The 21,492-nt window shown below is 37.4% G+C and overlaps 1 pseudogene; it reads right to left on the bottom strand.

Moving 5' to 3' along the window:
- LOC143602389 (GDSL esterase/lipase At4g16230-like) overlaps window positions 1-20,810 on the bottom strand; it is a 49,074-nt pseudogene extending 28,264 nt beyond the window's left edge.
- Between the last annotated feature and the right edge of the window lie 682 nt (window positions 20,811-21,492).

Here is a 21,492-nt window from a genome sequence, read left to right as displayed (position 1 = left end):
AAGCTTGCTGCTCTATGTTTTGTAATGAATTTATTAATGTTTTATTGGTAATATATGTGTGTAACACCTAGACAGTAACGCAACTCGCAACAATGTAATATGTTATAAATTAATGTAGTGGTATTTTCTTTATAAGCAATGCTGTTGATATCAGATGTGTCTGTTGCATCCCGTGTACGTTTCCGCTGCGGTTACGGGGTGTTACACTATCAAATGTCAGCTTTGCATTCACTAAAAATCCTGTTATCTATAGAAATCATTCATTGGATTTCTGGAGTTCTGCAAGACTAGTTGATAATGTTAATGGTCGGAGAATTGAAGCAACAGTTGCAAGACAAGAGATACAAGTCACTGAAAGAATGATTAGACGTTGCTTGCAGTTGCGTGATGATGATCATAACCATATAAACTTTAATACTGATCACCTAATGAGAATTTTTGAACAGACGATGGGATATCAGGGGACAGTACATGAGGGGCAATTTCAAAAGGGAATGTTCCCTATGTTGTACAGATTTTTGATACACCATGTAATACAAGGATTTGCTCCACGGAAGGGGTCATGGACTCTGATGAGTCGTGATCTAGCTAATGCCACTGTTGGTATTGTATATGATCTGCCTTTTAACTTTTCAAAGATGATATTTGAAGGCATGGTGAGAAATTTAAAGAAGGCTGAGGTAGATAGATTTCTGTAGTATCCAAGGATTCTACAGATAATTTTTAATCAAGAATTGCAAGATCTACCCACTATTGGTATAACCCACCTACTCCAGAACCCTGACACATACAAGAGAATTAAGAATCTGGGTGTGGCCAATCGATTCAATGCTGAAGTTCCTTTTGAGATTTTACCATGGTTGTTAGACCATAATTTGGATGTGATGCTTGTGCCTGAGTTAAGCTCAGAGGAGGAAGGAGTTGGTGATGATGAGAGTGATGATGGAGACTCTGATGATGAAGATGATGATGTGAATGGAGATGATGGAGGAGCTGGGGTAGCTATGGACATTGTTGCACCTGATCAGGGGGAGCAACTTGAGCAAACTGATCAGCCTATTCCAACACCACCACAGTCACCACCACACCTTGACCAACCAATTATACCACCAACACCACAAACACCACCAACGTTTAGCCCAAGTCATTCTGACCCATTCATTTCAAGCCCACCTCATATGCAATCACCACCACCATCCATTTTCCAAACTCACACCATAGAACAACCTGAGTTTGAACATTTCACCACATCACCACCTTCAACACCACCCACTGACACTGACCTTCTAACCTTGTTGAAAGAAAATGCTGAGTTGAGAAGAAGAAATGAAGAGGTGACTAATGAAAATGTTATGCTGATAGAGAAATTGGTACAAGCTAATATGAGAATTAAAGCCCTGGTGCAGGAGGTTGAGAAGACCTCAGCTGCCCCAAAACAGGGGGAGAATGAATCTATGCCAACTGTCTCAGGTGTGAATATTAAAGATACTGCAACAGTTATGAAGACTGCTGATAGTTTGAAGTTGATTATGATTGATCATGATGATGGAGAGGAAAGTAGTGAAGAGAGGAGGATTGATGATGATGAATATGATGGTGACATATCAGATGTTGGTGAACAAGATTATAATTACATTGAAGAAAGAATTGATAAGGAGAATGTTGAGAAGAGTGTAGAGAATGTAGCTGCAACTGATATGGCTACTGATGTTTAACTGACATGATTGGAGTTGAGACAACTGAAGTGTTAAATGAAGGAGATACTGGTGTTGAGGAGCCCATCACTCAAACTAAACAACCAGAAAGCTCTAAGAGGGCAGAGTATGATCCTGAGCTAGAAGCATTAGAAAAGGAGATTAATGACCATGTACAGTCAGGGATGAAGAGGATGTAAGGAGAAGGATTGAGAAAGGTAACGCAAAAATCAGTGTAGAAGAGCCTGTTGAGGCCTATTCAGAAAAAGATGTGTTGTTTACAGATGATGATACTGCTGATGCTAATGCTCTGAGAGAACAAGAGAACATCTTAAGAGAAACAAGGGATAGGGAAATTCTAGCCCAGTCCATGACTCCTGAAGAAATTGCAGAACAGGAGATCTTGATCAAACAAGCCAAACTTGCAAAAGAAATTTCTGATGATGTGGCTGATCAAGAAGTAATTGAAGCCTTGATTAAGCTGAAAGAGCAAGAGGAGGCTGAAAAATCATTGGCTATGGTGGTTAGCAAGTTTCAATCTGAAAGTCAACAATCAGAAACTGCTAAACCAACCTATCTGAATACTGGTCTGATTGTTGAAGAAGAAATTGGTGAGTCCATTGCTTCAATGGCTGCCAAGAAATGGACTGAGCAAGTAAAAGAATATCTGAAGAAGAATCCTACTAACAACTGGTCAGAAAGGGTGAATGTTCCTGAGACTCATGAAACACTTAACCAGAAAAGAGAAAGAATTTCTAAACTTCATGAAGAATTTGCCAATACCTACATGAGGAGAAAGAGGACATATGAGCAGCCTGAGCATGAAAAAGCTGCTAAGAGGGGCAAGTGGGATGATAAGAACAAGTATTTGGTTGAAACACCATAAGATGAAGCTAGTCCTATAAGGGCTGTCCCACTACAAACCTTGCAACCAGGTGAAAGAGTTCAAAGTGTCCCTGATGTGCCAAACAGAAGTGAACCAAATCATCCACCTTCTGATGAACCAAAGATTGATGTAGTGTATGATTTAACTGAAGGAGAGGATGAGTCTGAGGATTCAGATGATAATGAAGATGACCCTGATAATAATCAAGGAAAAACTGTCAAAGCTGCTAATGTTATGTCCCCACAAGTTGTGATGACTGATGAATAGAGGGCAAACATTGAGTTGAGTATGAGAGAGGCTAAGAAGAGTCATCCTTTGGTTGTAAAATTGAGAAAATATGGAATAAGTTTTGACTCATTGGCTGATCTTAATGATGATCAATTGCAGAAAAGACTTGATAAAGAGAGAGATGCCATGAAGAAAAAGATGGAAGAGAAAAACAGAGAGAGTCAAAAATTCATGGATTATCTCAAAAGGCACAACTATTCTGAAAAAGATCTGTCTCATTTTAACTTTGACCAACTTCAAGATTTATACAACAGTGAGAGAGAAAAGGTCATTGAAAAATGTATAAAAGAGAATGAGAAACTTGAAAAGACAGCAGCTTTGAAGAAAAAGTATGGAGGAATGTGTGGATACCTGCTGGAGAGAGGTATGACGCCTGAAATTTTTGAGCATCTGTCAAAAGAATCAGTGGTAGACCAATATAATAAATTGAAGAGAAAGGAAAAGCTGAAAAGAGCCCAAACTGAAAGGTCTACCAAACAGGCTGAAGAAACTGATGAACCTCATGCTAAGAAAAGAAGAATTCAAACCTTGAGGGAGAAGACAAAAGAACAAGTCAGATCAGTTGAAACCCCCACTCCTCAAGAAGTAAAGCCTGAACCTGAAGATGAACCATTTGTTTCTTGGAAGAATGAAGAGATGATCAACATTTTGAGGAACATAATGATCAATCAAAGAGGAATGAGTGAAGCGGACTTTAATGTCTTGGAAAAGGAGGATCTGAAAAACCTTTTCTATCTTCAAAAGACTGAATGGGAAAAACCTTTAAGAGAAGGTGCGAAGCCAAGATACTATGCAGATGGAAGATTTGTCCCTGCTGGGTTGGCAAAAACTCCTGGAATGACAAAAATGTTACTAGAACTTAAAGAACATGGAGTAGATGTTGTTGAACTTACCAATCTTCCAACTGAAATGGTAGAGGACATCTACATAAAGTTTTTCAACTTAAGGCCTGGGAAACCAAAGAAGTCTATTCCTTTCAGGCCTCCAATTTCAAGAAGATTTCCACAAGGTGGAAGAGGTCAAGGAGGAAGAGGTGAATCAAGCAGTTCTATAGAACAAAGAACCAGACCACAATCTGATGTGGATCTACAAAGAGAACTGTACTTTGATTCTGTTACTGAGTCATTGAAGGTGATTATGGAAAGCAAACAATTGAGAGAGATTGTTGTTAGGAGTGACTTCCGTGAATACAATGAAGAACAACTGAAAAAGATGGTGACTCTTAAATTGTATGATTATCAGAACAGAAACAAATTGGCAGGTAGACAGATAAATGATCTGTCAAAATTCTTGTATGAAGAAGCTGACAAAGGGTTCCCATTCTTAAAAGAAAAGAGAAGCTGGAGAATGATTCAGCTTCACAAGTCAAAGAGGACAGAAAAATTGAAGAGAATGGACATTGCTGAAAGAGACTTTGTGATAAATGTCAAAGATAGGAATCCCCTATCAAATATGAACACATGCATTAGTCTTGAAAGAAGAATGACACGGCCCAACTACACAGTGCAAAGGAATGGTATCATTGCTGAACTAGAATACAAAGAAAATGCCGGTCACTATGTACTGAAAAATTCTGATGGAAAAGTTCTGGCCATAATCAAAAAAGATGCAGATTTGACTTACTTGCATAATGAAGACTTGATGGATATAAGAGATTTGGTGATTCCAGAAGGGCATATTCACTACCAAATTCTCAATATCTTTGGGGAAAGAGCTGCATCTGTAATAGCAATGAGAAGACAAGCTGCCTACAATGAATGGAAAAGACAAAACTCCTAGAATAGGCTTTCTTATGTAATGTCTTCGGATAGTTTTTGAATATGTAATTTGTTATTTTAATATGTAATTTGACTTTTGATTGGATGTGTATTATGACTAAGTGTAAGTAACTGTTGAAATGTTTTGGGTCAGCTGAGGTGTTCCAATCTAGGGGGAGATTGTTGGGTCAAGAAACTGACCTAAGGGGGAGATTGTTGAGTTAAATATTTAACCAAAATGAAGTACATGGAAGATTGGAATCTTCTCAACCTCCTCAGAATTCGCTAAGTATGGATCCGGGTACACCTTAGACTTCCGAGCAAGCTTTTACTTAGCCGGGTATGACATTTTGTCTATCGGGCTAGGTTTACTTCAAGTAGTCTTCTTTAGTGGATATCCGAGCAAGGTTTGCAAATTAGTGCATTTCCGGGCAAGGTTTACTAGTTTATGTAAATCCGAGCAAGGTTCACTTTATCAAGCAAGTCTGTTCTTCATAGTCAAGTAAGGTTCTCTTCCGAGTAAGCTTTTGGCTAACCAAGTCCATGAGGCCAAGTAATTGGAAGACCGGGCAAGGTATTCTTTAATAATTATGGTCCGAGTAAGCTTGATGTATAAATGGAATATATCTAAGTAACATCGGGCAATGTTCAACTCAAGCAAGGAACAGTACTGCCGAGTACACTTTGCTAATAAGTTATTGTATAGCAAGGAGTTGAATGGACCATCGAAGAACAAGGTTGCTAGTAATGGTTTTTCGGGCAAAGTGTGGCAAAGTCAAGAAGACTGAAGTCTACCCGGTGAGTATTTTACTTGGTAAAATACTCTTCAAGTAAAGTCTACCCTGAAACTGATCCCGAGCACACTTCTATGTTACCAAGTCTAAGGCAGGCAAAGCACATAGTCTACTTGGAGAAGTTTACTTATCCAGAGCCTACCCGGAAGACTTGTTTTACACTTCGAATATTTTCTGATTATGTAATTTGAATATGTATGTATGTTTGGGGTTTCTAGAAGGAATGACAGCTGTCCTAGGTTGGAAGGCCTATAAATAGAATGTTTTAGGGCACGCCGCCTACGGAAGAAGAGAGGCCTAAGAACAGACACACACACAACACACGGAAAAAGGAATTTATTAAGAGAGAATATTGTGTGTGACGGCTGTCTTAGTACAGATAAACCTTCAAGAAACCCTAAATCGATTATCCACTATGTATGATTGATATTATATAAAGGAAATCTTTTGAGTGAATCTTGTTTGTGTTATCTATCATTGAATACTTATTAATAACCGTATGTTTGTTATTGATTCCGCCTTTAACAAACGGATATCTTTCTAAATATAGCAACCCGTCATTAACTATCTTGTCAACACATCAATCTGTGTGAGTTATGACATGAATAAGTAAGATCCAGCTGAAATCGAGGGACATGACAAGTGGTATCAGATCTGATTACTGCTATTTTAGAAAGATTGTTGCTGATTGAAGATTTGAAGAAGAATGACGTAAGCAGACCACTGTTCCATTGATTTGTGACGTCAGCAGCTCTGTTCTTCATTTTTCTTCCAGATCTACAATCATTTGGTGTTTTCTCTTCCTTGTTTTATTTAAAGTTTTAATCTTTTTATTTATATCTTGTTCTTATCGAATCAGACACCTCAGATCTGAACAATCGAGTCTCAGATCCGAATATTTTTGAAACTCTGTTTTTATTAAGAAATTACTTTTATTTTCACAAAAATGTCTGGTTACGAGGAACAAGAGGTGTCTACTAACAAGATTCTTAGATTGTATGGACAGGAAGATTTCACAAAATGGAAGGTTTTGTTTGAAGAAGCCGTTTGCTACAATGATGTTGATATGTGGAACTCCATCAAGAATGGTCCACAAGGAGAAGTTGCAGAAGGTACAAATGCAGCTGCAACTGCTGCTGTAAGAGAAAGAATGAGAAAGGTTGATGACAAGGCTTTAGCTATGTTGAAGCTAGGTCTGTCTTGGGAAATACTCACCAAGGTTGCACATCAATGCCAAGGCAATGTATGATGCAATACTTGAAATGTTTGAGGGAAATGTTGAACTCAAGAACATAAAGAAGCTGAGATTGAAGCAGCAGTTAGAAAGATTCAAGTATAAAGAAGGAGAAAGGTTGAAATCAATTCTAGAGAGGTTTCTGGGAATTGTGAATGAGCTCAGAACCACAGACTATGTCATGACTGATTTTTATCTCAACACCAAGCTGCTGAACTCTATGCCAAATGAATGGTATGCTGCCTACAAGTTCATTATTACAAAGCACAACTTCAATGAGCTAAAAGTAGATGATGTAGTGTGTTTTCATCAAGCTGCAGAAACAGAGATGATAGAAAATGAAATGATTAAGGAGGAAAGACCCTGCTTCAATGTTTCAAATGCATTGATTGCACCTATGGGTAACTTGACTACCAAGAATCAACAGGAGATTCCTATCATTGAAGAACCTGTTGAACTCAATTCTGATACTCCAAAATCATTTGTTGGTGTTAGCACAAGTAATCAAGGAAATTAGCAAAGATTTAATGTGCAGCTGATTGATGACACTGATTCTGCCTCTATGGCAAGTGGGAATGTCCCTCACACTGGTGGTGGACATGGTCAAAGCAGTGATACACAGGCTTTGCTTTCAATGTTCACTGAGTCATATAATGCTTTTTTTGCAAAGAATTTAATCCACACAAGTGTAGTGCAAGATGATCTTGAGCAGATAGATGCTGATGATTTGGATGACATGGATTTGAAGTGGCATGCTGCCATGTTAGCATTGAGAAGTAAGAGGTTGTATAATAGAACTGGTAGATCTCTGGTTTCTGGTCCTAATGAAAGGATTGGATTTGACAAGTCAAAGGCAATCTGCTACAATTGCCAACAGCCAGGACATTTTGCAAGAGAATGCAACTTGCCAAGGAACTATCATATGAATCAATTCCAGAATCAACAACCAAGAGGTCAGCAGCAATACCAGCAAAATCAGCAAAGAAATAACAACCAAAACTTCAACAACAACTTCAATCCCAACAACAACTTCAATCCCAACAACAACTACAATCCCAACTTCAACAACTTTCAGCCTCAAATGAATAATCTTAATCAAAGTATGCAACATAATCAAGGTTTTCAAATGAACAACAATCTAAACCTTCAAGCAGTTTAAAATGTTTCAAACAACATTGTTCCAGTCAACCAAAATCAACCAAGAAATCAGGGAAACGTGGCAGTGACTACACAACATGAAGGTAACTTTGATTGGAGCAATCATGAAGAAGACATTGCAGATGATATCAAGAGGGCAAATGTAGCATTCATGGCCATAATAGAGAGAAACTGGATCAACTTCTCAGGTACGCTCTGCTCCTACTATTGATTTAAATGAACTTATTAATGATTTGAAAACGATGGTAGGAAAGCTGGAAAGTGAGTGTTTTAAGAAATAAAGTATCATCAATGCATATGAAGCTAGTGAACTGATAAGTGAAGAAAGGATGACAAGTTTGGAAGATGACTGCATGAACAGTTACAGAGCTCAGAAAAGATTTTACAACTGAGATTGATGGGTTGAAGAAAATGATTATAGAAGAAGAGGTATTGAACCAATAAGAGAAGAAAAGATGTACAGTCGGGTACAGTGACCGCCGGCATAAAAGTCACGTCACGCGAAAAATTTGAAAAAGAACAGTGGAGAGAGAAAGATGTCATCCACTCAGCAGTCGCCACGTCACGCGAAAAATTTGAAAAAGTGAGAAAGGTGTACAGTCGGGTACAGTGACCGCCGGCATAAACGTCTCGTCACATTATCACGCGCCTACAAGTTGTCAAATTGTCCTTTTCATGGTTATCCACACCACAAACAGAGGATGTTTCTACCAAACTCCAAAATTCAAAAACCGCCCCCAAATATATCTTAAGTCTAAAATTTCCCCTGCATAAAGATTTCACGCGGAAGAAACAATGGAATTATAGAGGTAGGGTACCAAAAAGACCAAAATACCCTTAAGTACCACCCACGGGTCAGAAGGGAACTACTCATTTACCACACGCGGGACATATGGATCACCCATGTAACTCAAATAAGGAAGAATAACAATTCGTCTTAGGGATTATTCGCGGAAACATCCAGACACCCTCAGAAGTCATCCGTAGGGAAACATTTCCGCCCGTCAAGACGATCGGAAGGCAATATCATAGGACAGCTGTAATTAACTAATTACATTCTAGAAGAATTAACTAATTACATTCTAGAAGAATTAACTAGATCCTTTTTTGAAGAATACATGACCCATCAACCAATGAATGAAGGACAGCTGACAATGTTGTTATAACCATGCACATGGCCAGGGTTATATATCGTCCTATCATAATAAGACACGTGTCCAGGTTGTTATAACCATGCACATGCGACGTATAGCTCAGCCTGTTATATGAGGGCATGTGTCTAGGCGGTTATGGAAAATATTCTAGAACGGGGCAGCTGGCCCAATCACATTCCCTCACTCTTCGGCTATAAATACCTTCACAATCTGCATGTGGTATTCATTCACTCCCCATTATTTACTCTAAATACTTATGTACTTTTCCTCTATCAGAACTGTACCTATTCTCACGCCGGAGGGTGGTTACGGGAAGACCCCCCCCCCTCTTGTCCTCCTCGTAACGAGTTCATGAAATTTTGCATACTCACCTATGGTAATGGTTCGGTGTATTGCTTGATAACGGGGATATGTCATGTTGTGGGGAACACTAGCTATTAATTAATTATACCTTAATCGTATCTAATGGCTGCTTGGAAGAATTTGATGCTTAAGCTTAGGTGGATAAACAATACCCTTGATCGTCTTAACTATTCATAAAAAAAATAGAGCAACAAAAGTTTTAAATCTGCTAATTTTGAGGTTTATGTCAAGTTGGGGTGGTCTGGTCCGGTAAAAGCTGAAAATAAGCAGGTCTTAATTGTGTAAACCACTGAGTAATATTATTGTCGAATCTTATTTTTCCCGGTAAAGATTTAGGCATGGGTTTAAGTGGACAAAAATATCGGTGATTGCGGTTTTTGCGTTTATCTAAGCTTTAAAATTAATATATATGTTTGTAAGACTGTAATTTTCCGATTCTGATCCAACCTCATCAGACTTTTTCAGGGACGAAAAAAGAGTAAGTGTGGGGATATTTGATATACATCCCGAATCCCTTGTTAAGTCATATATATTTAATTTTTTGAGTTTGGTTTAGTTCGTGTTTTGTCGATCTTTTATAAATTTTGGTTTTGAGTCAAGTTTATTTGATGTTAATCGTCTTTTAAATCTTTTGGTGTCTTGCATGTTATACTCTAATTCTTTCTATCATTTCATGTGAAGTTTAAGTTCGTGTTTGCTCGTCAATGATTATATGGTTTTGATCACTAATGTTTTGTTATGTTTTCATATAGATGGTGGCTTGTGAGTCAAGGGAAACAAGTTCTAGAAGTTCCTAATTGTTGCTTGGAGTTCAAGGAATGAATTACACAAGATTTAACAAGATCTAGCATGAAATAAAAAAGAAAAAAAACGTTGCCCTCATGGTACCCGCCGCGCCGCGCGACCACGGAGGCCAAGCCCGGTCGTGCGGCGCCTAGAGCCTCTGTTCAGCATTTTTTTGCAATTCAAGCCTGTTATGCACTATATAAACATGTGTTATAAACCTAGATGAGGAGGAAGTTGTTGCAGCCGATTTTGAGAGTAAAAACCAAGAGTTTGAAGGTGTTTTGAAGCTAGAAATCAAAGAGGATCAAGAGTTCTTTCAAGGAGGTGTTCAAGGATCAATTACCAAGGGTTTTATCGCTCTAACTTTCATTCCTTTTTCATTGTTTCTATCATGTGTTTCTTCTTTGTTTTTAATACTTGTTTGGGATTATTTTTAAGAATGATTCTAGGCTAGACTTCATGTCTACCTAGGTTTGATGAACATGTTTTGATTTAATTCTTGCTTTGGACGATTGTTTTTATTATGGTTTCGTTATATTAATAGTAAAGACTTGATTTTGCTTTCATGATGCATATGAGTGTTTATTATTTTTGGTTGAATATTAACTATTGCTTCACTTAGATTTAAGGTTCATGTTTAATCAATTACTTTGTGTTTTAATTATTGAGATTGAATAGGCCTATTAGATCATAGAAGCTTGTTGATCATTGATAAGGATTTTAAATGTTCTGCTAAATTCAAATAGATGTGAGGTGAGGAGTTGTTCATGTGTCTCGGTCAATCGCATTCTAGGTTAGATTAGTGACAGTATTCTTGCTTGGTTATTGTGTTGATCTTTGTTCATGATGTCTTGTTTAACTTATCAAGTTATCTAGGGTTTAGTGTTTCGTGAGATTGTTTTCCTATGATACTATTAGTTAACCCTAATTGATGACTTTGAGGAAATCAATCCAACTGATTGCTTAATAATTTAATAATTATTCTTTGAGATTTCGTTTGATTCGGTCAAGGGTCCTTTAGGGTTTGATAGATGAATATGTTTAGAAATCAGTTTCCATATCATATTAGTTGTCCATTGCTTGATGATTGTTGATGCATGGGATTCTTACCTAGGTAGATTCCTTCTCTTATTGGTTTCGATCTTGTGATTTATTGCTTGTTTCTAGCTTACTTGTTTATTTAATTTCCTAGTTTAATATTAGTTTAAAACCCCCTTAAAATATTAATAATAAATAGTCGTGTTGTAAGTCGAGTCTAATTAGTTAATTTAAATAATTTATAGAGTCTTGTGGGTTCGATATTCCGGACTTACTTAGCTTTAGTACAATTGATCGGTTCACTTGCCAGTGTTTTGTGTAGTTGAGTCTTAGGTCTAGTTTTTATTACTTGTTTAATTTAGTTAATATTTAATTGTGTGATAAATTTTATTTTGGTTTAATTTTCTTTATTTTTAAGTATTCGAGTCTACTCACTTGGTCTGTTTCGTTGTTCAGGTTAATGCCACATCTTCGTTCGCAAGGACCATCACTGGCTGATCTTGAATTTTCTCCGTTGAAGTCCGAGGCTAGTTCGTCACCAAAATCATCTCCGCACCATTCACCACCAGAAATCCCGAAAAGCCAACCAGAAGTTCAAATGGCCGACGATATAACAGTTGCTGCTCAAGCCTTCGACGGCTTAACCGGAAACCAGTCATGCATCGTCGTTCCCCAGATAGACAACCCCAACTCGTGGGAGATTCCGTCATACGTCATGAACAATATCGTTCAAACTAATCAGTTTCATGGGCGTGACGACCAAGATGCACCCGCACACAGTAACCGGCGCTACCGCGTTTTGAAAACTTTTATTTTACACCCGCACACATTAACCGACTCTACCTCGACACTCAGCCACCTGGCACGTTCACCACTTGGGAAGCACTACGTTCTGCATTTATCAGGAGATACTTCTCACTAGCTAAAGTGACTATTCTTCGTGATCAGATTCACTTGTTTAACATGGAGCCAGATGAACAATATTTCCATGCTTGGGAGCGTTTTCAGAATTTGCTTGCCCGTTGTTCACAGAATGGTCTTACACCATGGGCTCTAGTGGAAATATTTTACAACGGGCTGACATATGAAACCCAAGTTCGATTTGACACCGCTGCTTGAGATAATTTAATGGAAAGGAAGAATGTTACCGAATGTAACGAGATGTTTGAAAGCTTCGCTCAATCGGACCTCGCCAAAAGGCCACAACGTGGGAATTCCACTCTCGTTAGTAGTACATCTTCATCTGCTTGAGGTGTACACCAGTTTAATCTAGATACTGGTGTGGCTGCTGCTTTGGAATCATTAACCCGAGAGGTTAAGGATCTGAAGGCCAAGGTGGACATATGAGAGTTTTGTAGAGGTGGGCATGTTACATTGGAGTGCCCGGTGATGAATCAATAGGTCGATTTTGTTGCTGGTCAGAATAGGTTTCCCAACAATTTCAACAACAACAGTCTGAGTAGGAACACCTACAAGAACCCGAATAAGAATATTATAATTGGCGTCCGTCAGGCACACCACCCGGCTTCCAAAATTCTTTTACTCCAGGACAAGGTCAGTATTTTAATGATAATAATGCCAATGGTACTAATATTCAAAATAATGTGCAGGATTCGAGTTGTGGAATAGGTCGATTGGAAGATATGATGAAGCAAATCCTAGAGAGGATCAAGCGAAACAGAAAAAGTTCGTCGAGCATGACCTCCTAAGAACCAACAATCTGCTATTCTTGATATTCAAAGGACTGTTGGTGATATTGCTCGTCGTTTAGAAGAGAGACCTCTAGGTCAGCTTTCGGGTATTTCTCAAACTAATCTGGTTGCTCAATTGAAAGCCATCTCCACTCGTAGTGGTAGGGTTTTTGGTCCGGAGAGAGTTAGTAGATAATTTAAGAAAGATGGGGAAGATGAGTTGGTGGATGAGGACAAAGAGGTAGAGGCTCCGGGTAAGTCACAAGGTACAACACCAATTATTGAGCCACAAGTTGAGAAGAAGTCGGTTGAAGTCCGGCCACCACCACACATAATTGACCTTTCCTATGTCCCGTATCCCGCCCGGCTAAATCATCAAACATATACGGAAGATTACGGGCATTTTCTCAATATATTTAGCCAATTGAATATCAACCTCCCGTTCGTCGAAGTCCTCCAGCATATGCCTAATTATGCCAAATTTTTGAAAGACCTTCTTAAAAGAAAGGATAAGTTGGAGGAGCTTCCGACTGTTCCACTAAATGAAGAGTGTTCTGCGGTAGTTCTTAATAAAGTACTAGAAAAATTACCCGAACCCGGTGTTTTTACCATTCCATGCCTTTTCGAAAGTGGCACGACGTGTCAAGCATTGGCCGATCTTGGAGCGAGCATAAACCTCATGCCCTATTCTTTGTATGAAAAGTTGGGTCTAGGAGAGCTCACCCCTACTCGTATGACGTTGTCTTTAGCTGATCGTTCCGTTAAGTATTCAAGGGGTGTCGTGGAGAATTTTCTCGTTAAGGTTGATAATTTGGTTTTCCCCGCAGATTTTGTTGTTTTGGATATGTAGGCCAACGAGAGAGTTCCTATCATTTTGGGTCATCCGTTTTTACGTACTGCTAGGTCAATCATTGATGTGTTTGAAGGTAAGATAACTCTTAGAGCCGGTGATGAAAGTGCCACTTATTTGGCGAAGTCCATGAGACATCCGAGTGGTCAAGACGGTCTCATTGATCCAATATGTCACCTAGTTTACTCGATAGAATCATTTATCTCGGGCATGGACCCTAGTCTTGACGATTCCAGTTCGGTGAGTATTAGTGTGAGAAAGGAACGAAAGGTTTTGAGTTCTCGAGAAATAGTGAAGTGTGTCGGAGAAAGAGGTAGTGGTAAGCGAAAGTCTGAGAAGGTCCGTGGAGTTGGAAAGAAGAAGACCAAGATTGATGAATAGTCGGATCGTGATTCGATATCTTTAAGGGCATTGGAGTTCTACCGAGGTGGACGAAGCTCCACTCGGTCCGCCACGTGATTAGCATAGCATGGGTCCTTGAGTGAAAACTCAAGTGTAGAGTTTGTATATTTTCTTTAATTTCATTTTTCTTTTCTTTGAGTCACTAACAATAATTTTTGTAGTTTTTGTTTGCGTCATTGAGTCGTTTCAAGGATTCATCACCATCATAGAGAGAGGAATTTACGAGAATTTAAGAGGTGCCAGTTAGGTTTTACACGTAAAAAATGACATAAAATGGGCATAACAAAGACTTGGTAATTTCATGGAAATTTTTCTAAGGCAAAAGAGGTATAAAATTTCGAAACTTTCTGTTAAAAAGCCACGTCGCGCCGCCCGCGACGGGAGTGTGTGTTACACTCTGCGCAACGCGGAGAGGAGATAGACAAAAGCAGAGAGGTGTCGCGCTACGCGACGCCATAGAGAGAGCCGGCCGCGCAGCGCGGCCATGGACTGCACAGACCAGATTTTTTTTATTATTTCTTGTTATTCTTTATGCTTTTATTTAGGTGTGATTCCTTGTATTTAGTTTGGTATTTTGAGTCATGTTTTAAGGTCTAGTTGTCCGGGTCTTGTATAATTTATCGAGTCGCTAACGTAGTTTTTGTAGTTCGACTTTGTTTTTGCGTTTTCAAGTATTGCTAGTTTGAAGATTGAGTGAGCTAGAGAGAAGATCCCCAAGGAAGAATCTAATGAAAAAGACAAGTGTGGGGATGGAGTAGCATTGGAGCCGTATACTTCATGTTTATTTATTTGCTCCTGATTATTATATTTTATATATTTATTGGTGAATCACTTTAATTGCATAATATCTATCTTTATGATAAGATATATTTTAGATATGTTTGTTTTGTTTTGTTGCTTACGTTCGTGTGTGAGAGAAGGAATTACTGTTTTGCTGAACACGTTCGTAGTTGGAGGGCATTCATGGAATAAGATTTTGGCATCATATTTCATTCGCACATTACCAGCTAAGTCTTTTCCATTATCTAGCTTATCAACTTTTTATTTTGTTTTTGTTTTTAATGTTTAGGTTTTTATAGTTTTTGTACTCCGACTTTATTTAATTTTATTTATATTTTAAGTCGTCCTTATCCTTGTATTGAGGACAATGCAAAATTTAAGTGTGGGGATAGGATATTTGAGTCGTAGTTTAAATTGAATTTTGCTTTAAAAAAAATAAAAAAAAATTAAAATAAAAAAAAATTGGAAAATGTTTTAATATTGTCCCTTGAATCTTGTTTTTTTGTGTTAAAGTGGGAGATGATGATTCTTATCGGAAATTTATTTTTCAAACTACTAATAATATAATATAAATAAAAGAAAAGGCACTAAACTTGGGATGTGTCGGTAGGCTCAGCCTTGAAAATGAAAGGGCAATTTGATAAAATGGGTCGGAAATCTCTAGTGGGTAAAGCGTTTTGTCCGTGGAAGATAAGTAATGAAAGGTCTGGCCATACTCAAGCCTCAATTCTTGGTATGAAAAGTGGAAATATTATAAAGTTTGAAAAGTTTAAAATTTTGAATACGTTATCATATGATGCTTGGGTAGATTTAACGTTAGAGTATGCCGTGAAGCATGTGATATAAATCTTAAACTGCTTAGTTTTAGTGTTTTACACATCATTGGCGTATGGTTCTATAACCTTAAATCTTGTATTGATGGGATGCACCGGGTCCGGAGACTATGGGTCTGTATGCAATCTATTCATTTGGGTATTCACAATTCCAAATGGGGTTGTGAATATCTAAAATAAAGCTAAAAAGAGCAAACCCGCAGATTTCTGTCACATAAGTCTTTAAACATGATCACAAAAAGTACAAAAGTACAAATACATTACAGACTTGATCATCCACGCTGTTAGCCATGTGGGGTCCCCTTGCTCACGTCTCATTACCATTAAGAAACGGACCACAAGGGACACGCTACATGTAAGCCCTACAGATGAAATTTTGCATACTCACCTATGGTAATGGTTCGGTGTATTGCTTGATAACGGGGGTATGTCATGTTGTGGGGAACACTAGTTATTAATTAATTGTACCTTAATCGTATCTTATGGCTGCTTGGTAGACTTTGATGCTTAAGCTTAGGTGAATAAACAATACCCTTGATCGTCTTAACTATTCATAAAAAATAGAGCAACAAAAGTTTTAAATCTGCTAATTTTGAGGTTTATGTCAAGTTGGGGTGGTCTGGTCCGGTAAAAGCTGAAAATAAGTGGGTCTTAATTGTGTAAACCACTTAGTAATATTATTGTCGGATCTTATTTGTCCCGGTAAAGATTTAGGCATGGGTTTAAGTGGACAAAAATATCGGTGATCGCGGTTTTTGCGTTTATCTGAGCTTTAAAATTAACATATATGTTTGTAAGACTGTAATTTTCTGATTCTGATCCAACCGCATCAGACTTTTTCAGGGACGAAAAAAGATTAACTGTGGGGAAATTTGATATACATCTCAAATCCCTTGTAAAGTTATATATATTTAATGTTTTGAGTTTGGTTTAGTTCGTTTTTTGTTGATGTTTTATTAATTTTGGTTTTGAGTCAAGTTTATTTGATGTTTATCGTGTTTTAAATCTTTTGGTGTTATGCATGTTAAACTCTAATTCTTTCTATAATTTCATGTGAAGTTTAAGTTCGTGTTTGCTCGTCAATGATTATATGGTTTAGATCACTAATGTTTTGTTGTGTTTTCATATAGATGGTGGCTTGTGAGTCAAGGGAAACAAGTTCTAGAAGTTCCTAATCGTTGCTTAAAGTTCAAGAAATGAATTACACAAGATTTAACAAGATCTAGCTTGAAATAAAAAAGAAAAAAAACGTTGCCCTCCTGGTACACGCCGCACCGCGCGACCAGAGAGGCCAAGCCCGGTCGCGCGGCGCCTAGAGCCTTTGTTCAGCATTTTTTTGGAATCCAAACCAGTTATGCACTATATAAACATGTGTTATAAACCTAGACGAGAAGGAAGTTGTTGCAGCCGATTTTGAGAGTAAAAACCAAGAGTTTGAAGGTGTTTTGAGGCTAGAAATCAAAGAGGATCAAGATTTCTTTCAAGGAGATGTTCAAGGATCAATTACCAAGGGTTTTATCGCTCTAACTTTCATTCCTTTTTCATTGTTTCTATCATGTGTTTCTTCTTTGTTTTTAATACTTGTTTGGGATTATTTTTAAGAATGATTCTAGGCTAGACTTCATGTCTACCTAGGTTTGATGAACATGTTTTGATTTAATTCTTTCTTTGGACGATTGTTTTGATTATGGTTTCGTTATATTAATAGTAAAGACTTGATTTTGATATGAGTGTTTATTATTTTGGTTGATTATTAACTATTGCTTCACATAGATCTTTTATCTCTTGATTTTGTTCTTTAGATTTAAGGTTCATGTTTAATCAATTACTTGGTATTTTAATTATTTTGATTGAATAGGCCTATTAGATCATAGAAACTTGTTGATCATTGATTAGGATTTTAAATGTTCTGCTAAATTCCAATAGATGTGAGGTGAGGAGTCGTTCATGTGTCTTGGTCAATCGCATTCTTTGTTAGATTAGTGACAGTATTCTTGCTTGGTTATTGTGTTGATCCTTGTTCATGATGTTGTGTTTTACTTATCAAGTTATCTAGGGTTTAGTGTTTCGTGAGATTGCTTGCCTATGATACTATTAGTTAACCCTAATTGATGACTTTGTGGAAATCAATCCAATTGATTGCTTAATAATTTAATAATTATTCTTTGAGATTTCGTTTGCTTCGGTCAAGCTTTAGGGTTTGTTAGATGAATATGTTTAGAAATAAGTTTCCATATCATATTAGTTGTCCATTGCTTGATGATTGTTGATGCATGGAATTCTTACCTAGGTAGATTCCTTCTCTTATTGGTTTCGATTTTATGATTTATTGCTTGTTTCTAGTTTACTTGTTTATTTAATTTCCTAGTTTAATATTAATTTAAAAACCCCCTTGAAACATTAATAATAAATAGTTGTGTCGTAAGTCGAGTCTAATTAGTTAATTTACGTAATTTATAGAGTCCTGTGGGTTCGATATTCCGGACTTACTTAGCTTTAGTACAATTGATCGGTTCACATTCCGGTGTTTTGTGTAGTTGAGTCTTAGATCTAGTTTTTATTACTTGTTTAATTTAGTTAATTTTTAATTGACTGTTTTTAGCACATCAATACAATAAAAGCAATGATCTTTCAAACATTACTAGTAGATTTTCTAATGCAAATGATGCAATTTGAAAGTGCAAAGGAAGTATGGGATGCAATAAAATTCGATTCCTTGGTGCGAATATGGTACACAGAGCGTCTACAGACTTTGAGGAGAGAACTAAAATTCTTTAGATGAATGAGAATGAAACCGTGATCAAGCAAGTTGGGAAGTATACGACCAAGTTTAAAAGTCATTGTGCAACTCTTAAAGACAAAAAATTTGTAAGGAAGTTTCTTATCTCGGTATTAAAGAAGTATCTACCGGAAGTAGCAAATATTGACCAGTAGAGGTGTGCATGGGTCGGTTTGGGGAGGTTTTTGGCCAAACCCATAACCATAACCGATATAGCGGTTAATAGATAACCATTACCATAACCGATCTGTCATGGCGGTTTCGGTTAATCGGTTTTAACGTTATAACGATTCGGTTATGGGTCGGTTAACCGTGATTAAAATAAACAATCCCTCCGTATGATTGTGAACACTGATTAGTCGCTAATTGTATTAAAGAATTCAAATATATTTTCTTTTTTTTTTACTGCAATTTATGAAATATACATATCTAATTGACATATTAAATAATTGAAATGACAATTTGGACGGAAATTTAGAATGACAATTATGTAACATTAGAATGAATAGGGTAACCAATATCACCAATATTATTATTATAGGCCTAAATCCTAGTAGGTCCGGATAACTTTTTTCTGTAACGGCAATAAGCGTAAAAGTGTAAAAATATTCTGCTCATGCATTAATTCTAATTTCCAAACCCTTATATTTTGATTAACAGATACATAAATGGGGCGGTTCGGTTATGGCGGGTTTTGAACTAACATTAACCAAAACTGACCCACATTTGGTGGTTTTCAAAAATTCATTAAACCGACCCATCGGTTATCTCGGTTTTTGGTTAAAATCGGTTCGGTTATGTCGGTTATTGTTCGGTTTGCGGTTATGACGGTTAATTTGCTCACCCCTATTGAGCAGTACCCGAAATTGATAAGATGCCATTTGAAGAAGCAGTGTGAAAAATAACATCTTTTGAAGAACGCCTTAAATTTTTAGAAGAAATGGTGTACAATGATCAAGGAATGTTGATGATAGCAAGTGCAAGTAATTCTGAAAGTCACATTATGGAAGAGAACGTGGTGATCAAAACCATGGAAGAGGCAGATGATCATTAAGAGGAGGAGGAGGGTGTGGGAGAAGTACAAATCAATTAGGCAGAGACAAAAGCAAGTTTAGATGTTTCAATTGTGGTGAATACGAACATTTTGAAAGAGATTGCTCTACATTAAACGATAAGGAGAGAGACATTGAAGAAGACGCTCATCTCACCTATGAAGATGAACCATTGCTAATAGGAAAGAAAGTCAAGGAAATTTAAAGACCTTCATAAACTATATTTAGTATAAGGGTGAGTATTGAAAGTTAAACTAAATATAGGGGTCCTAGTGTCGACATTAGTATAAAGTATGTTTAGAATGTTTTTATGTATTTGTTAAAGTAGAAGGGTCTTGTATGTAAATTTGAACGTTAGTAGCAATTTTACCGTTATTAGAGTTAGAGTCATGACGTTTCAATGAAGCGTTGTGTCTGGTGGTTGGGTATATAAACCCATCAACACTTGTAAAAAACCATTGATTCAAATATCAAGAAAGTTCAATTCATCTTTGTTCTTCATCTCTTGTTCGTCATATATTGTGTGTATGGTTGTTCTTGATTTACCAACACCCTCGGCCTTTTATGTTTATTACGGCTCTTTACCGGACCCAAGATTTTGAGTGCCAGCCCGTTCTTTTTATACTTAACGAGAAAAGATCAGTCTACAAATATTGCATTTAAAAAACAAATTAAGTGAAAAAAAAATTAGTAACAAATTCGTTTACTTATTTATGTTATCCTTTATAAATGGTTGTTTCATACTGTATTTTTCACGAGCGTGATCCTGCCCGACTAGAACAAGAAATTCAGACGTTGATATGAGACATCTGAGCACCTTAAATATAAACACGGTGGAAAAAAACATAAATCCGTCACTACTTACAAATATCTTTCCCGTTTCATTTAGAATTCCTGCACCACCAGAAGCATAATTGACACCTTTAAGGATCATCGGGCCAACAGTGGTTGGAGCCAGGTATGGCGGTGTATAACCCTCCAAACCCAATCTCAGACCTGGTCCAGAAACTGATTAATTTTCATTGGATATAACATTGGGATAATAAACTGAGCACTAGCCTAGAATGTCTGGTACTGTTCTTCCATTTGTAAATCGTCCAGTAGGCATCCCGAAGTCGATCCCGTTTGGGGGATAGTTTGCCTTCGTCGTACAATGAGTCTCCGAAAACAAAACTCGCAGAAATAGTTTCGGGCAAACAAGTCCCTGACCAGACCAACACTATCCACACTCCAAGAACTACCTTAACCTCCTCTTTTTGACAAGGAAGCATACCCATTAGTGCCGACGCTAACACGTATTACGTCTAGTTCGGGAACAGCTAAGATGGGATGAATCTGACCATATTCAGATATTTATCGAATACTGATTAGTTTTGAGGATGAGATCATGAGTTACGTGATATGATGTGTAAATAGGAAGAAACACGTACACCATTTATATAGATCGATAATCGATCATGGCTAAGGATAAATGACCTCTATTAGATTCAATGGAATTAAATTTATGTGAATTATATTTATGGTTTCGGATCCCATTCTGTTCTGGAGCTAAAAAAGTGTGCAAAAATATAGTAAGTGTAAGAATGAATAATTCTGTTGTTAGGGAAAGCTCGATCAACATGTCTGAGACCCATAAATGAAAATTAAGAAAAAAAAAAAAGATTTGAAAGCAGATACATATTAATAGTTAACATAATGATAGTCCTTTCCAATGTGATGGAGTGATAGGAAATTTGAATTTTTCAACGTAGACCAAGTTCAATTCTCACTTACAATATTTTGTAAGGGACATGGGTGACTCAATGAAGACTTGGATCTTTGTGATCTGCAGTTCGATCCTGATCGAGGGCGTCCGGGTTTTTGCCACCGGTGGGCCTTCGGGCGGGTGGGTTTTCCCCAGAATTGAAGATAACTTGGAGGCGCTTAAGGACTCCGTACAGCTAGGTTGGGCCA

This window comes from Bidens hawaiensis, unplaced genomic scaffold, assembly GCF_021521415.1.
Source record: "Bidens hawaiensis isolate Kalapana, Puna unplaced genomic scaffold, B.hawaiensis_p1.1 tig00058837_1, whole genome shotgun sequence".
Lineage (NCBI taxonomy): Eukaryota > Viridiplantae > Streptophyta > Magnoliopsida > Asterales > Asteraceae > Bidens > Bidens hawaiensis.
This window is presented reverse-complemented; position numbering and strand designations above follow the sequence as displayed.